At 44.5% G+C, this 15,610-nt stretch overlaps 1 pseudogene; it reads left to right on the top strand.

Moving 5' to 3' along the window:
* The first annotated feature begins 13,547 nt into the window (after positions 1-13,547).
* Positions 13,548-14,153, top strand: LOC147974270 (secreted RxLR effector protein 161 pseudogene; annotated as a pseudogene).
* Positions 14,154-15,610: the final 1,457 nt, after the last annotated feature.

Below are 15,610 nucleotides of genomic sequence, written 5' to 3'. Positions count from 1 at the left end.
TACTGTGAATTCTACAGGGTCCATCCAGCCACCGTTCCAGTATGGTTCCGTGCCCTGAAGAGGGTTTTGGCTTTTTGATATTTAACCCGGGTGTCTTATTATGATGCACCCTCTTAGTTCGGACGGGATTGCTATTCAAGGCCGGTTTATCCCAAAATTTTATTTCGGTTTTCCGGGCGCATTCCATCGCACAATACTTTTGTACTATTGACGCCAAGTCAACGAAGTGTGTAATATCACGGCGACTTATGGCATTAAGTATTCCCTCGTCCGCACAATTACTGCAAAAGATTGAAATTGTGTCTCCCTCGCGGCAGTCATTTATCCTGTTCATAACCAGGAGGAATCTGGCCCAGTAGTGATGTACTGTTTCCTTGGGCTTTTGCCTGATTTGGGAAAGATCGCTTATGTTCGGGCGGGCGGCTTTCGTTGAATCTGAGACCTCACCCGATTTGAGATTCGGAGGCTGAAGAGCTCCCGAACTCCGAAGTTTGGGGTCTTGGATGTTGTCCAATGAATCTAGCCCGTTGCCTGATTCTAAGCTCAGGTCTTGAGTGGTATCCTCCCCTCCACGGGTATCCGGTTTGGAGGGATCAGGAATTCGGATGTAACTAGTCCTTAAAATAGATGAAGGGTCGCCGCACTGCGCCTCTACCACGGCAACGTGGTGGGTGACCTGGAGAGAGTTAATTTCTCTTAGATCGGGTTTAAGCCCAACCTGGTCATAATCCGTCGCGACCCCCAGGGCGGCGAGGCGATCCAAGAGCTCGTTTATAGAAGAGAGCTCCATCGGATCCAGCTGCTCGACAAGTTCCGAGCTGACGTGAAGGTTGCTTTTGATGACCCAAGAGGTCACCGTCGGTGCAACGGCCGAACAGGCGGTCATGAGAAAACCGCCTAGCCGGAGGGTTTGGCCGACAGCCAAAGCTCCCTTAGCAATGGCGTCGTCTTTAAAGACGGGAAGAGGCATCCTTCCTAATTGCGACGGCACAGAGGAACTCTCAATGAAAGCACCAATGTCGGTGTCAAAACCGGCGGATCTCGGGTAGGGGGTCCCGAACTGTGCGTCAAGGCCGGATGGTAACAGGAGACAAGGGACACGATGTTTTTACCCAGGTTCGGGCCCTCTCGATGGAGGTAATACCCTACTCCTGCTTGAATAATATTGATAATATGGGTAGTACAAGAGTAGATCCACCACGAGGTCAAGGAGGCTAAATCCTAGAAACTAGCCTATGGTATGATTGTGTATGAAGATGGTTGTCCTACGTACTAGAACCCTCTGGTTTATATAGACACCGGATAGGGTTAGGGTTACACAGAGTCGGTTATAATGGTAGGAGATCTTGAGTATCCGCATCGCCTAGCTTGCCTTCCACGCCAAGGAAAGTCCCACACGGACACGGGACGAAGTCTTCAATCTTGTATCTTCATAGTCCAGGAGTCCGGCGAAGGTATAGTCCGGCTACCCGAACACCCCCTAATCTAGGACTCCCTCAAACCCCTTTCGGAATTTCGAAGAACGAAAGTAGAAACATCGGCATACTAGTCAGTACCAAGTTAATCAGGACTAGCCAACCTCCATATGACATAAGCTTGCCCTTCTAGCAGCTAAGTTTTGTAGTTCGTTCTTCAATACACTTTCATTCTTTATTGGATAGCTTACGGTGATGGATCGATATACCCAAGTAACTGAATGGTAAAGCACCTAATTCACATCCGAACAATTGTCTATAAGTGTGTTCGTCGTCTTTGGCTTTCCCAAAGCAAAATAACTTGCTCTTATGAAAATTAATTTTTAAGCTAGACAATTGTTCGAAGAGACATAAGATAAGTTTCATATTACGTGCCTTAGCCATGTCATGTTCCATGAATAGGATAGTGTCATCATCATACTGTAGAATGGATACCCCTCCATCGACTAGATGAGGAACTAACCCCTCTACATGGCCATGCTGCTTGGCCCTGCCAATAATGACGGCCAACATATATCTGCCACAATATTAAACAGAAGAGGAGACATGGAATCCCCTTGTCTCAACCCCTCACTACTAGGAAAAGGGCTATAGATGAAATTGACACTAATGGCGCACCAGACATGTGGTGCGCCACTACTATATACTAATGGCGCACCACATCCACGGTGCGCCATTAGTAACACGATTTTTTTTATTTTTTTCAAAACTAGTAATGGCGCACCAGGGGATAGTGCGCCATTACTAGTTAAACTAGTAATGGCACACCACATCCACGGTGCACCACTAGTAATTTTTTTTCAAATTTTTTTATACTTTTTGAAAACTAGTAATGGTGCACCACTCCCACGGTCCGCCATTACTAACTTGGCCCAAAATTCCCTCGCATGCACCCCTCGTGGACCGCCTTTTCAGTTTTAAAAAAAATAATGGAAAATGATGAAAATGTCAAAAAAAATAAAAGAAAATAAGTTTCCCATGTGATATGTGGTCTAGTTGTTGGGAAAATTTACAAATATGAATTTCGACTTTATTTGCAAAATCTCTCTGGAATTTGTAAAATGGGCATAACTTTTGCATACGAACTCGGATTAAAAAGTTTTCTATATGAAAAATCATCTACTCGAAAAGTTACATCCGACTTTAACCGGGTGAACCCCGTTAAACATTTTTGAAATCCTCAAAAACCTAACAGAAAAAAGTTACGGAGCTTTTAAGATCTGGAGGCAAAAAATTCAAAAAATTTCAAACTTACTAGTGGCGCACCGTATGCTAGGTGCGCCACTAGTAACAGAAAAAAAATAGTTTCGATTTTTTTTTCAGGATTTTTTTTTAAATATGATACGTAATATGAACGGAAGTTTGAAATATTTTTTCAAAATTTCATCACACTCATGAACATGAACAAAGTCCTAAACATTAACAAGGTTTAATAGGATTGATATGCTAAATATATCAACAAGTGCCTGTGAAGTGAGCTGGTGTTGCGGTTGGATAGAACTCTGAGATTAAGCCATAGTGACCCGAGATTAAGAAAAAAATAAAAAAATTGAAAAAAAATTGAAAAAAAAATTTAAACAAAAATTAAGAAAAAATTGAAAAACATTTATTACTAATGGCGCACTTCTATGTGGCGTGCCATTACTAAGTCAGATAGTAATGGCGCACCTCTAGGCATACTAATGGCGCACTACAGATGCGCCATTAGTAAAAAATACTAGTGGCGTGGTACTAGTGGCGCACCAGTAGTGCGCCATTAGTAGGCAAAACTGGTGCGCCACTAGTAGGCCTTTTCCTAGTAGTGCCTTATGTGTCTGAAAATAATGACCGATATCATCGTTCACCTTGATTCCGACACTACCCTTCTGGACTTGTGTATCCACTTGGTTCCTCCAAGCTTCACTAAAACCTTTCATGTGCATTGCCTGCTGAAGAAAAGGCCACTTTACTTTATCATACGCCTTCTCAAAATCCACTTTGAAGATAACCCCATCCACTTTCTTCGAGTGGATCTCATGAAGCATTTCATGCAGAACGATCACCCCTTACAGTATGTGTCGCCCCGGCATGAACGCTGTCTGGCTTGGTTGGATCACTAAATGAGCAATTTGTGTCAATCTATTGGTTCCAACCTTTGTGAAAATTTTGAAACTCACATTCAGCAGACATATGGGCCGGAATTATTCGATCCGAACTGCCTCATCGTACTTTGGTAGCAGCGTTATCGTACCGAAGTTAAGATGAAACAACTCTAAATGAACGTTGAAAAAATAGTGAAACATTGGCATAAGATCATCTTTAATAATATGTCAAAATTTCTTATAGAATTCAGCTGGAAACCCATCTGGTCCCGGTGCTTTATTCGGTTTCATTTGTGATATTACCTGAAGAACCTCTTTTTTAGTAAACAGTGCAGAGAGAATATCATTCTCCGCTGCCTGTAATTGAGGTATATCATCAGTCACAGATTCATCGAGTGTCAACGTACTTGTATTCGGGGGTCCAAAAAGTTGTTCATTGTCATTAGAGATATACGCTTTCAGATGCCCCACTATATTGTCCCCTCGTCCTGTCAAGCTGTATGATTTTCTTCTTCCTATGTTTACCATTTGCAACCATATGGAAGAATTGTGCATTGTCGTCCCCTTGGACAACCTTAAGAGTTTTCGCACGCAATGCCCACTTGAGCTCCTCCTCTCTCAAGAGAGCTCGTAGACCTTGCTCAGCCTCGGACTTGGATCTTTGCTCATTAACCGTGAGAAGAGTGTCTTCAGCCTTTAAGTCTAGTGCCTCAATTAATTGAGTGTAAGATGCTCTTTTTCTTGTTTGTAAATCCCACTCTCATTTCTGGCCCAACCTCTCAAAAACTGTCGGAGATGTCTAATTTTATTTTGCCATCTCCCAACATGCGTCCTTCCACTAACCGTCTTAGCCCATTCACGTGCAATGATCTCCAAAAATCCTTCTCTCTCGAACCATCTTTGTTCGAAGGAGAAGGTATTTTTATTTGCCACATGGGTAGCCTCACCCGAGTCTAATAGAAGTGGTGTGTGATCTGAGATCGCTCTCTGCATCACATGGACTAACACCAACGGATACTTTTGTTCCCACTCCACACTAGCAAGTACCCTATCCAACTTTTCATAAGTCGGAGTGGGTAACGAGTTGGCCCATGTAAATTGTCTATCGGTGAGTTCTATTTCTCTCAAATCAAGACTCAATAATCATGTTAAACATCATAGACCAATGTCCATCAAAATTGTCATTGTTTTTTCATCTCTCCTCCTGATTATATTAAAATCCCCCCTACTAGTATTGGCAGATTTTCATCTCCACAAATCCGCACCAAATCGGCCAAAAAGTCTGGTTTGAATTCAGGTTGTGCTGCCCCATGTACAGCTACAAGAGACCACCGGAACCCATCCAGTTTTGATCTCACCCTAAATTTAACCGAAAAGTCTCCCTGAACCACATTAAGCACCTCTAGCGTCTCACACCGCACTCCTAGTAAAATCCCGCCGGATCTTCCTCTAGGAGGTAAGATGTGCCAGTCAAAATCGATACCACTGGTGAGTTTGAAGGAACTTTGATGTAAAATTATCTCGTCCTGTTTCCAAAAGTGCAATAAAGTCTAAGTGTTGTTCTATCGTTGTCTCCGCTAAGAACCTTCGTTTAGCCAAGTCAGGTAGACCTCTGCTATTCCAAAAGAGTCCTTTCATAAGTCATCATGAGATTTTTTTCTTAAACTTAACTCTAGAACTTCTGCGTGTGCTGGACACAGGTTGACCCGGGCAGTGGTGGCGGAGGTGAGATATGGCCAGCGGTGGCGGAGGTGAGGGACGGCCAGTGATGGAGGTCGGATGAATAAAAGGCTAGTGGCACTTGAACGATTTACCCGTGGAGGAGGGCCGTAGCCGCTACCGACGAGTGCGGCGGACATGGAGGAGATGGGATGGGTGGGGAAAGGAGAGGAAGTGGGGATATGTTCTAGAGCTTTTGTTTATCTCTCTGAGTTTTTTTCCTTGTAAAAGAAGTTGGCGTCAGAAAGTTCTGCGTGAGGTGCCAGATGAAAAAATTCGCGCGACCAACAGTAAAAGATAGTTTCCTGTGAGGTATACAAGCACCTACAGTAAAACACATTATTTTCCTTAGTGTGAAAGTTTGCCCGCCAGGAAAATATATATTTCTGTTAGGGACCTCGGGCCTCACAAGATAATAGGACACTCACAGGAAAAGTATGGATTCTATTGTAGAACCTATATTTTTGTCATGTGTCTTAACAAATAAAATTTTATAGTAGAACCTATAGTATTTTCTAGTTTATTCTTCATGAATCAACGTTCTAGGTTATGTGTTATTTATTATCCATGGATATTAAATTTTCCAAGCAAATGTGTTAAAAGTAAACAATAACCAGCATATGCCTCCATGGTCCATAACCTTCCACTAGTTGGTCTCATTATACTTGCTGCAAAGGAACTACCACCAGAAGGTCAAGCCCCAATGTTACTTGTTTGAGGCTTCTTGGTTCACTGGATGGCATTTTGGTCAATATTCTGTGCAACAGTATGATTCTTTTCTGTCCCAACATGCAAAGGTGTCTGAAGAGTGAGGAACAACCAGCTCGTCTACCTCTAGCATGTGTTTCTTATCCTTGATTGGTATGCAGTTTCGATAGAAGATTCAATTCCAATATGTATGGATGCAAACAATATGTTGTGCTCCAATCCATTGACATCATCTTGCTGTACAAAAGTTCCTCTGGGATACACATTGGTGATATGAGGACCCTGGGATTTCGAAGCTCGAGCATGCTTGGTTCTGCCAGATTGAATCTCCTTTGTTGATCCCAAGAAATTTGTTACACGTTAGGTGGTCATTTCTAAAGGTAACAAAAGCAGCGTTGCTAGCATCATGATTGAGACTTTGCCCGTTGTGCAGTGATGTGCGAACACTAAGGAAATGTTTCAGGAGATCCGAAGACTGGGAGTTGTACTGATTATGATACTTTCATGCTCGATATTACATATGTGCAGTTATTATTGTCTCAATCATAATATTTCGCTAGTTATTAGTCTTAAAAATTCTTTTCCAAAAGTGGGTTTGTGTGGCACGTGCAAGGCTTTTTCCTATGAAAGTCTATTGCAAATATCCCTTCTGCTATCGAGTATTTTCTTCTTTTTACACAGAAACATATGAGAGGTTCCTACACATACTTAGGTACTATTCCCTCCGCCCTGAATTACTTGTCGTAAAAATGGATAAAAAATGATGTATTTAAAACTAAAATATATCTAGATACATCCATTTACATGACAAGTAATTCGGAACAGAGGGAGTACTACCAAGCGGTTTCTCATTGCACCATTTTATAATGATGATTCACCTACTTCCACAATTGGTGTAACATGTGGCCATATTAATGTGCAATTGATAGAACATGTTTATTGGTGCAGTACCCCCATCTGTCTTTTTTATCAAGATATAACAATATATAGCCTGGAAATAGAGATGGTCACTTAGTGCATCAAGTTATTCTTTTATTACAACAACGCATGGTAGAGGGTGTTAATTTAGTTGGACACACACGACATGTCTTTATAAAAGCATAGTCGCGAAGTAATATGTCATGGAAATTTGACAAGCTGCTGACCCCAACAACAACGAAACCTTGATTCCATGAAAAATGGCACACAAGTGTAGGCATGAGACGTGTCGGGAATTTAGCAATGAATCCCTGTACAATTGGCGTTACTATTCAATCATGTGTCGCGCACCCATCGATGTCGTGGGGAATGCCAGATGTGTGTTGTTGCGCCATCGGTCTGGTTCTTGTTGTAATGCTAGCTCCCCAGCCTACGGACTGCTCAGATAGATTCTCCACTTCGGTGAGGCAATGACAGAAAAGGCAGTTAGTGCTTGCCTGCAAATAATATTTGCCGGTCGTTGTATGCATTAAGCACCGATCCAACCTCTCACTTTGTATATTGGATCAGCCCATTTTACATGTTCCTTCTATTTCATTCATTGCTTGGCCAGAACAGAAAAAAATATCTGTTTTTTTACTAATTGAAGGCACCATACGAGGCATCATGTTAATCCTCGGGATTAAGAACATTTGGCCATCCGATTAATTTATGACGTGTGCGTAGCCATTGGATGAAATAGGAGACCTGCTCGCATATCCCACCTACATGAGACGTCCTTTTCATGGTCGCTCTCCTCCTACAACGAAAAATAAAAGAAAACTGAACGTGGATGCAATGGACTGTCCGACGTATATTGTAAAACTAACCTTAGGATGTTAATTATAGGGCTAGAATAAATAAATAATTGGCCAGTGCTAGGCGTCATCTAGATGATGGGAGCCAATTGTAAACCGCACCGCCCCCCCCCCCCCCCCCCCTCCCCGGGCGTTGGATTAATCTCTGCGCAGACGTCTGATTTGACAAAAATGACCACGGGCGCAACCCAATGGAATTTGACTCCGTCGTCTCTGCAGCGCAACACCAATCCGTCTCGCGCTGCAGCCTGCCGCACCGGCCATGTACCATCGTCACCTTGTAGCAGATGACGACGACTGTTGCATTGAAGCTTCTGCCACTGACAAGATGAGCAGGTCGGGGCACCACATCTGCATTGCAGCTCCGGCGCTGGCGAGAACCGTGAGTCACAGCACCACCCACGTTGCATTGCAGCTCTGCCGCAGGCGAGAACCGTGAGTCACACCACCACCCACGTTGCATTGCAGCTCCGCCGATGCTCCATTGCACTTCCATGGAAGCACAGACAGCCCCCCGGTGATGCTCCATGGCAGCACTGCGCAGTGTGGCAAAGCTCCATCGCAGCACCACGGTCCGGCGATGCTCCATTGGAGCTACATGGCAGCACTAGTGCAGAACCGGGCTTTAGCGCCGGTTCGTAAGGGCCTTCAGTGCCGGTTCTGCAACCGGCACTAAAGAGTGGAGACTAAAGGCCCCCCTTTACTACCGGTTCGGCACGAACCGGCGCTAAAGTGGCACCACGTGGCACGAGCCAGGCCCGGATGCTGGTAGACCATTAGTACCGGTTGGTAGCACCAACCGGTATTAAATGTTTTGGGGAGGGGGCGGGGGGCTTTGGTTTTAATTTTTTAATTTTGTGTTTTCCATTTAATTCTTTTTTGTTTGCTGGTATTTTACGATACTACATATTGTATACATTATGCATATATATAAATAGATTTTCTCGTAGAACCGATCATATATATAATTGAATGTCTCACAATCACCATTAATTATCCAAACATACACATGTATATATATATATATACAATTTCTCCTACATGTTGCCTTTGTGCCTTCGTAGCACGATGACAAATGGTTCATGGGGGCGGTAGCAGGTAATAGTATTCTCCTTTGGGATCTATGACCTGGTCGAACAAAAATCCCGCTATTTCCTCTTGAAGTGCTCGTATGCGCTCCGTTGATATGAGCTTCTCCCACGCGTCTTTGAATTGTTAAGAAGGAGATCAATATGCATGTGTATTAGTTGTGTGACTAGATATCGACAATCATGTAAGATTTGTGAATAGTGTTCTGGCAAACATACCCATTGCTGTCTATCAGATCTGCTCCTTTCGGACGCTATCATACGAATGTTCTCGCAAACGTATTATGCACACACTTCAGTCCCCGGCGCCTGCTTCAGGGTCTTTACGAGAATAAAATTTAATCAGATAATAATTAATCAAGCATGTTAATTAATTAATGGTATTGAACCAAGAATTAAAGAGATGGTAGCTAGCTAGCTAGTACTACTTAATTACTTACCTTGGGTCGATACCAAAATAGCTTTTGTCGCCATTTTCCTAGAGTCACCTTGATGTACTTTGCCAAAGCCCTGCCCGCCGGCAAAAAAAATTAATAAAGGGGTTATTAAAAATAGTTCATATCAGGAAATGACGAACTAATTAAATAGGCCGAGATATAGTTAATAATGATTGAAATTACCTGTTGACTATCCCCTTCACGATGCTGTTGTCACTTTATTTTTTAAGTACTGAGTCCAGTACTTCAACTTTTCCTTCGTCAACTTTAATGTCTAACAAGATCCAGTGGTACCTGCATGCGCATACATTTGCATGTATAAATTAAGCGGGCATATGCATAACACTAATCAACTATAACCCTAAACCCTACACACTTATTAACACCTAGCTAGTAAGCAAAAACAGAATTTCTAGTACAAGACAGTGTGACTCGCTCGAAGTTGTAAGGAAATAGTATATCTTCATTGCTATTAAGGCGCTTCAAGAACTCTAGCATGTTTTTTCTCTATATCTTGTCTACACCATTCCAAATTCCATGTGTATTCATTAAAGGTATTTGGGTCAATGAACTCAATGCCATAGCGTCCAGCTTTTTTCATTTCATACATCTTCATCCTGCATAATACCACAGAAAAGAATATATAGTGAGGATATATAATTACAGGTAATTAATGATCAATCAATGAGCACTAGAGCTAGCTTGAGACTTAAATTACAGAAAGAAATCACTTACAGACAATAGCAACTGACGATAGATTTGTCGAGTGCATCTTGATTGAATAACTGAAATAGTTCTAAATACTCAACGGACAGAGCTTTCTTATTGAAGTAATGATCTTCCTCGACTTGCACCATGAGGGACTCTCGATTGGAAATCTTAGTAATTTTCATGTACCAATCATGCAATTCATACATTCTCGTTGGGAGGTTCTTGACCTCGTCTGGCTCGACCAAAGGTTGGCCCCGGACATATTTCCGTTTTATTTCCTCCTCTCTAAACGGAGACATGGGCTCGATATCGAGGAGTTGTCCAACAGTGATCTTGAGCATTTGAGCCTGCATTATTTGATCCTCGGTTATTACCACATTGCCCACCTCGGGAACGTAAACGGTTTGCCCACAATAATATTGGGCGCGCGTACTCTCATGTGTTGTTGGCACAACAAGCGGGGATCGATTGCGCCGCCTGTTCTCCCAGTTGGGGAACGGTTTTCCCGCATTTTTTGACAGCTACTTGTTGGCTCGAGCTCGAGCTCGCTACTTTCTGTAGTCGTGCTCGATGTGCCTTCCTGATTTGGCGCTCATAGTCTGAGTCAACAGGCTTGGGAGCTGGTGGTCTAGCCATACGAATGAAGTGGTCAATCTTTTCCTCAGGCACTTTCTTCCTTGGCGGCGTTGACGGTTTCGGTCCAAAATGGGCGTCCACTTGGGCACATCGTCTGGTTCCTTGCATCGACAATGATCCGCCGGAGATCATCATCATCGGGCACATCGTCTGGTTCCTCTTGATCTTCAGCAGCTTCACCCGTGGCAGCATCATTGGGCACATCGTCTAGTTCCTCTTGATCTTCACCAGCTCCCCCGTTGCAGCATCACCGTATTCAGGGGGCACATAGTTGTCATCGTACTCTTCTTCTTCGCCGTCTTCCATCATAACCCCTATTTCTCCGTGCCTCGTCCAAACATTATAGTGTGGCATGAAACCCTTGTAAAGCAGGTGGGAGTGAAGGATTTTCCGGTTAGAGTAAGACCTCGTATTCCCACATTCAGTGCATGGACAACACATAAAACCATTCTGCTTGTTTGCCTCAGCCGCATCGAGAAACTCATGCACGCCCTTAATGTACTCGCGGGTGTGTCTGTCACCGTACATCCATTGCCGGTTCATCTGCGTGCATTATATATAATTAAGTGTCCAAATTAATAGAAGTTCATCATCACATTAAAACCAAAGTGCATACATAGTTCTCATCTAACAACATATAGCTCTCCAGAGCATCTAATTAATTAAACCATACATTGAAACTATGTAAAACATTTCAATGCGAAAACAAACGCGATCATAATCGCAACCAAGGTAACAATTGATCCAACGGCATAATGATACCAAGCCTCGGTATGAATGGCATATTTTCTAATCTTTCTAATCTTCAAGCGCATTGCATCCATCTTGACTTGTGATCATCGACGACATCCGCAACATGCAACTCCAATATCATCTTCTCCTCCTCAATTTTTTATATTTTTTCCTTCAACAAATTGTTTTCTTCTTCAACTACATTTAACCTCTCGACAATAGGGTCGGTTGGCATTTTCGATTCACATACATCCTAGATAAATAAAATCTATGTCACGTTGGTCGGCATAATTTTCATAAACAATAAATGAACCAATATTTATGAAGATAATATACATACCAAATCCGAATCATAGACAGGACGAGGGCCGACGGGGGCGGATACCAAAACCATCGCACTATATAAGATGCAATAATAAATGTAAGAAAATGATACAAGTATCTATCTAAACAGACAAGTAAGAATATTTTTCCTTTCAGAAAGAAGATAAGAACAAGAGGCTCACCACGGTGGTGTCGGTGATGAGATCAGCGCGGGTGATCGACGGCGGTGAAGACGGGGACGGGGCGTGACGGACCGCTAAATCTAGACAAATCTCGAGGAAAATGGAGCTTGGAGGTCGAGCTTCGAGAGGAGAAAGTTTAAGTAGTGTGGCTCGGGCATTCCATCAAACACCTCATGTGCATAGGAGGTGAGCTAGAGCACCACAAACCCCTCCCCTCGCCGGCCAGAGAAAAACAGAGCACTGGAGTGCTCTGCTCGCGGGCAAGGGTATATATAGGCACCTCATTGGTCCCGGTTTGTGGCAAGAACCGGCACTAAAGGGCGGCCTTTGGTCCCGGTTCAGGCCACCAACCGGGACCAATGGTGGTGGGCCAGGAGCGAGGCCCATTGGTCCCGGTTCGTCCCACCAACCGGGACCAAAAGGTCCAGACGAACCAGGACCAATGGCCCACGTGGCCCGGCCGGCCCCCTGGGCTCACGAACCGGGACCAATGCCCACATTAGTCCCGGTTCTACACTGAACCGGGACTAATGGGCTGAGCCGGCCTGGACCATAGCCCTGTTTTCTACTAGTGTGTACACCACGGAACCAGGTGTGGAGGAGCTGGACACCCGAGGAGTTCATGGTGGCTCACCTAGTACGCCGCTGCCCCCGATGACACCACTTGGGACGGCAGTATAGGGAGAGACGCCAGCTTCACCCATGGGGGAAACAGCCACGCCAAGTACAGAAGAGACTCTGAGAATGCCTGAAATTAGGTGGGCCACTCCACTGTCACAAGACGAAACCGGCGGGACGTGGACACCGGACCAATCAGGTACCGATGCATGTCGTGCGTCATGGATGCCACAAAAGAAGATGCTGAATATGAGTATCATGAGAGGTGTCTTCTCAATGCCGAAGAGCCGCGGGACGTTGAAGAGGCTCTGGGTAATGCACCATGGAAGGCTGCAATGGTGGAGGAGATGCGCTGCATCCATGAGAACAAGACTTGGGAACTGTCAAACCTGCCTGCCGGTCAGAAATCCATCGGGCTGAAATGGGTTTATAAAGTCCAGAGGGATCCTGCAGGAAACATCACCAAGTACAAGGCCCGTCTAGTGGCGAAGGGATACGTACAGAAGCAAGGGGCGGACTATGAGGAAGCCTTTGCGCCCGTGGCCAGACTGGAGACTGTGCGCGTTCTGCTCGCGCTCGCCGCGCACCACCGCTGGGAAGTTCACCATATGGATGTCAAGTCGGCATTCCTAAATGGCGATCTCAGTGAGGAGGTGTATGTAGACCAGCTGCCCGGATTTGCTGCGCCAGGGGAAGAGCACCGTGTACTGAGGCTGCACAAGGCGCTCTACGGCCTCTGTCAAGCGCCGAGAGCCTGGTACGCAAAGCTTCACGATTCTCTTGTCAATCTTGGGTTTGAGAGAAGTCCATTGGAACATGTGGTCTACAAGCATGGAGATGAGTCCACTTTTCTGCTAGTTGGAGTGTATGTGGATGACCTTGTCATTACCGGCACAGACAAAGGGCTAATCAGAGAGTTCAAGGATCAGATGAAGATGCTCTTCAAGATGAGTGACCTTGGATTACTCAGCTACTACTTGGGGATTCGGGTATCCCAAACAGAGGGTTAAAACACACTTCGTCAGCGGAGTTATGCGGAGAAAATCCTAGAGGTAGCCGGCATGGAAGAGTGCAACAGTAGCAGCACTCCAATGGAGTGTCGTTTGAATCTCAGGAAGGAGGATGAAGGCAAGCTGTTTGATCCCAAGCTGTACCGCAGTGTGATAGGCAGTCTTCGCTATCTTGTCAACACAAGACCTGACATCGCACGTGCCGTGGGAATTGTAAGCGGATTCATGGAGACCCCGAGCACTCATCATTGGGCAGCCGTGAAATGGATTCTCAGGTATATTCGAGGGACGCTGGGCTACGGCTGTCGTTATCAGGCCGGGCACGGCGAGGTGAAGCTTGTTGGCTATACAGATAGTGATCATGCCGGTGACACTGAGGACCGGAAGAGCACCTCCGGCAATGTATTTTTCCTTGGCAACAATCTTGTCACTTGGAGCTCGCAGAAGCAGAAGGTAGTGGCTCTCTCTTCTTGCGAGGCTGAGTACGTCGCTGCGGCAGTGGCGGCGTGCCAAGGTGTGTGGCTCTCTCGTCTGATCAGTGAGATGCTCGGGAGGCCGCAGGCCAAGTTCAAGCTGTTTGTGGACAATCAAGCTGCCATTGCTCTCAGTAAAAATCCAGTCCATCATGACCGTAGCAAGCATATTGACATCAAGTAACGATGTGGGCTGTCACACACTGGTTTTTGGACGAACACCAATAGCTAGCCCATTTATTGCGCCCCGCCATCTACCTATCTTATTCTACACGATTCGTATCCATCTCCTCACCTCCCACATACACGATATATCCAACCGCCCAAATTTGATTCTCATCTCTAATCCAGAGGGCTGCCCTGAGCTTTCTTTATCGATGTCTACTTCCGCATCCTCCTGTGGCCCAGAGTAGATGCCGCCCCTAACAGAGCAACCATTGTTAGCTAAAGTCAGTCCAAATGTAGTTCAAATAAGCAATCAGAAATCATGGGTCAGTACCTTTTGTTGATACTACGTAGTGGTTTGAACTTGCATTAGACTATGTGATGGCCGATCCAGATCCAGATCCAGTTAAGCACTGAAGGAGCCATCAAACTTGGCTTCGCATCAATCACCCAATAGTCTTCAGCGCTTCTATCTGTATACACAGCAAAGGATCAATGGAGGCCAGACTGCAGCCACTCTGTGGCCGTTTTTGTAATCCTGCTTCTGCTTTTCCATCTCTTGTGTTTCTAAATTCGAATTCAATGGACAAACCGTGTGCGCGTAACCTTCTACTTAGTTACACTTGTCAGCATTGCAACCTCCAACACCACTACTTCCTCCGTCTCATAATGTAAGTCATTTATTGACACTACAGTATGGAATGGTGGGAGTAGCATTTAATTTGTGTACCATTGAGCAAGCAAAAATGCAGGAGTCACAAACTACAGAGGCGTCAACAGACAACAACGACAGGATGCAAAACTAAACTCCATGATTACATGGCATGATGTTTTGCATATCCATCAGCACTAAGTATGCACCAAAACTATAGCAATTTCTTCCCTCAACGATGGGTTCAGTGCTGTATATTTAGAAATTCAAAAATTCCTTAATATCCAGACAATCAAATATTCAGAAAGCATAGGAACCCAATGAAAATTCAGAAATATGACTGTCACTATAAACCCATTTTCGGATGTGAGGGAATTTAATATATATCACAACATCCTATTGTTGAGCTATTTACTATATGAGTATGGTTAGTGATAACATGTAATCAGAATGATGTTCTTCATCCTTCAAGTAAAGAAAATAACGAGGAGGGCTCCTAATAGATGAACTCCACACACAAAGATATCATATAATTGCTACTTTTTCAGAGAGTTGCATTTCTTAAAAAGAAACTAAGTTTAATATTTATACAAGTGAGAAACACATTCCGACTCAAGAAGTAGAATGAGAGACATCACCGATGCCAATGAAATCACAACGTTTCAAAGCGGCTGCTCGGACGAGTATCTCACTCGTGACCTAGGAAAAGTCGAGCTGCAGAGTATGACCGATCTCATGAATGTAGCCTCTTCCTTCTACTTCGGTAGGCCTGGGGAACCAGGCAAAAGAATGTATTGACCCCAACACAGCGCAGCGATCCCGGA

The sequence above is a fragment of the Triticum urartu genome, chromosome 4A (assembly GCF_056163025.1).
Source record: "Triticum urartu cultivar PI428250 chromosome 4A, HENAU_Tu73, whole genome shotgun sequence".
In the NCBI taxonomy this organism is placed as follows: domain Eukaryota; kingdom Viridiplantae; phylum Streptophyta; class Magnoliopsida; order Poales; family Poaceae; genus Triticum; species Triticum urartu.
The sequence above is the reverse complement of the archived record's forward strand: the minus strand, read 5'-3'. Positions and strand labels throughout refer to the sequence as shown.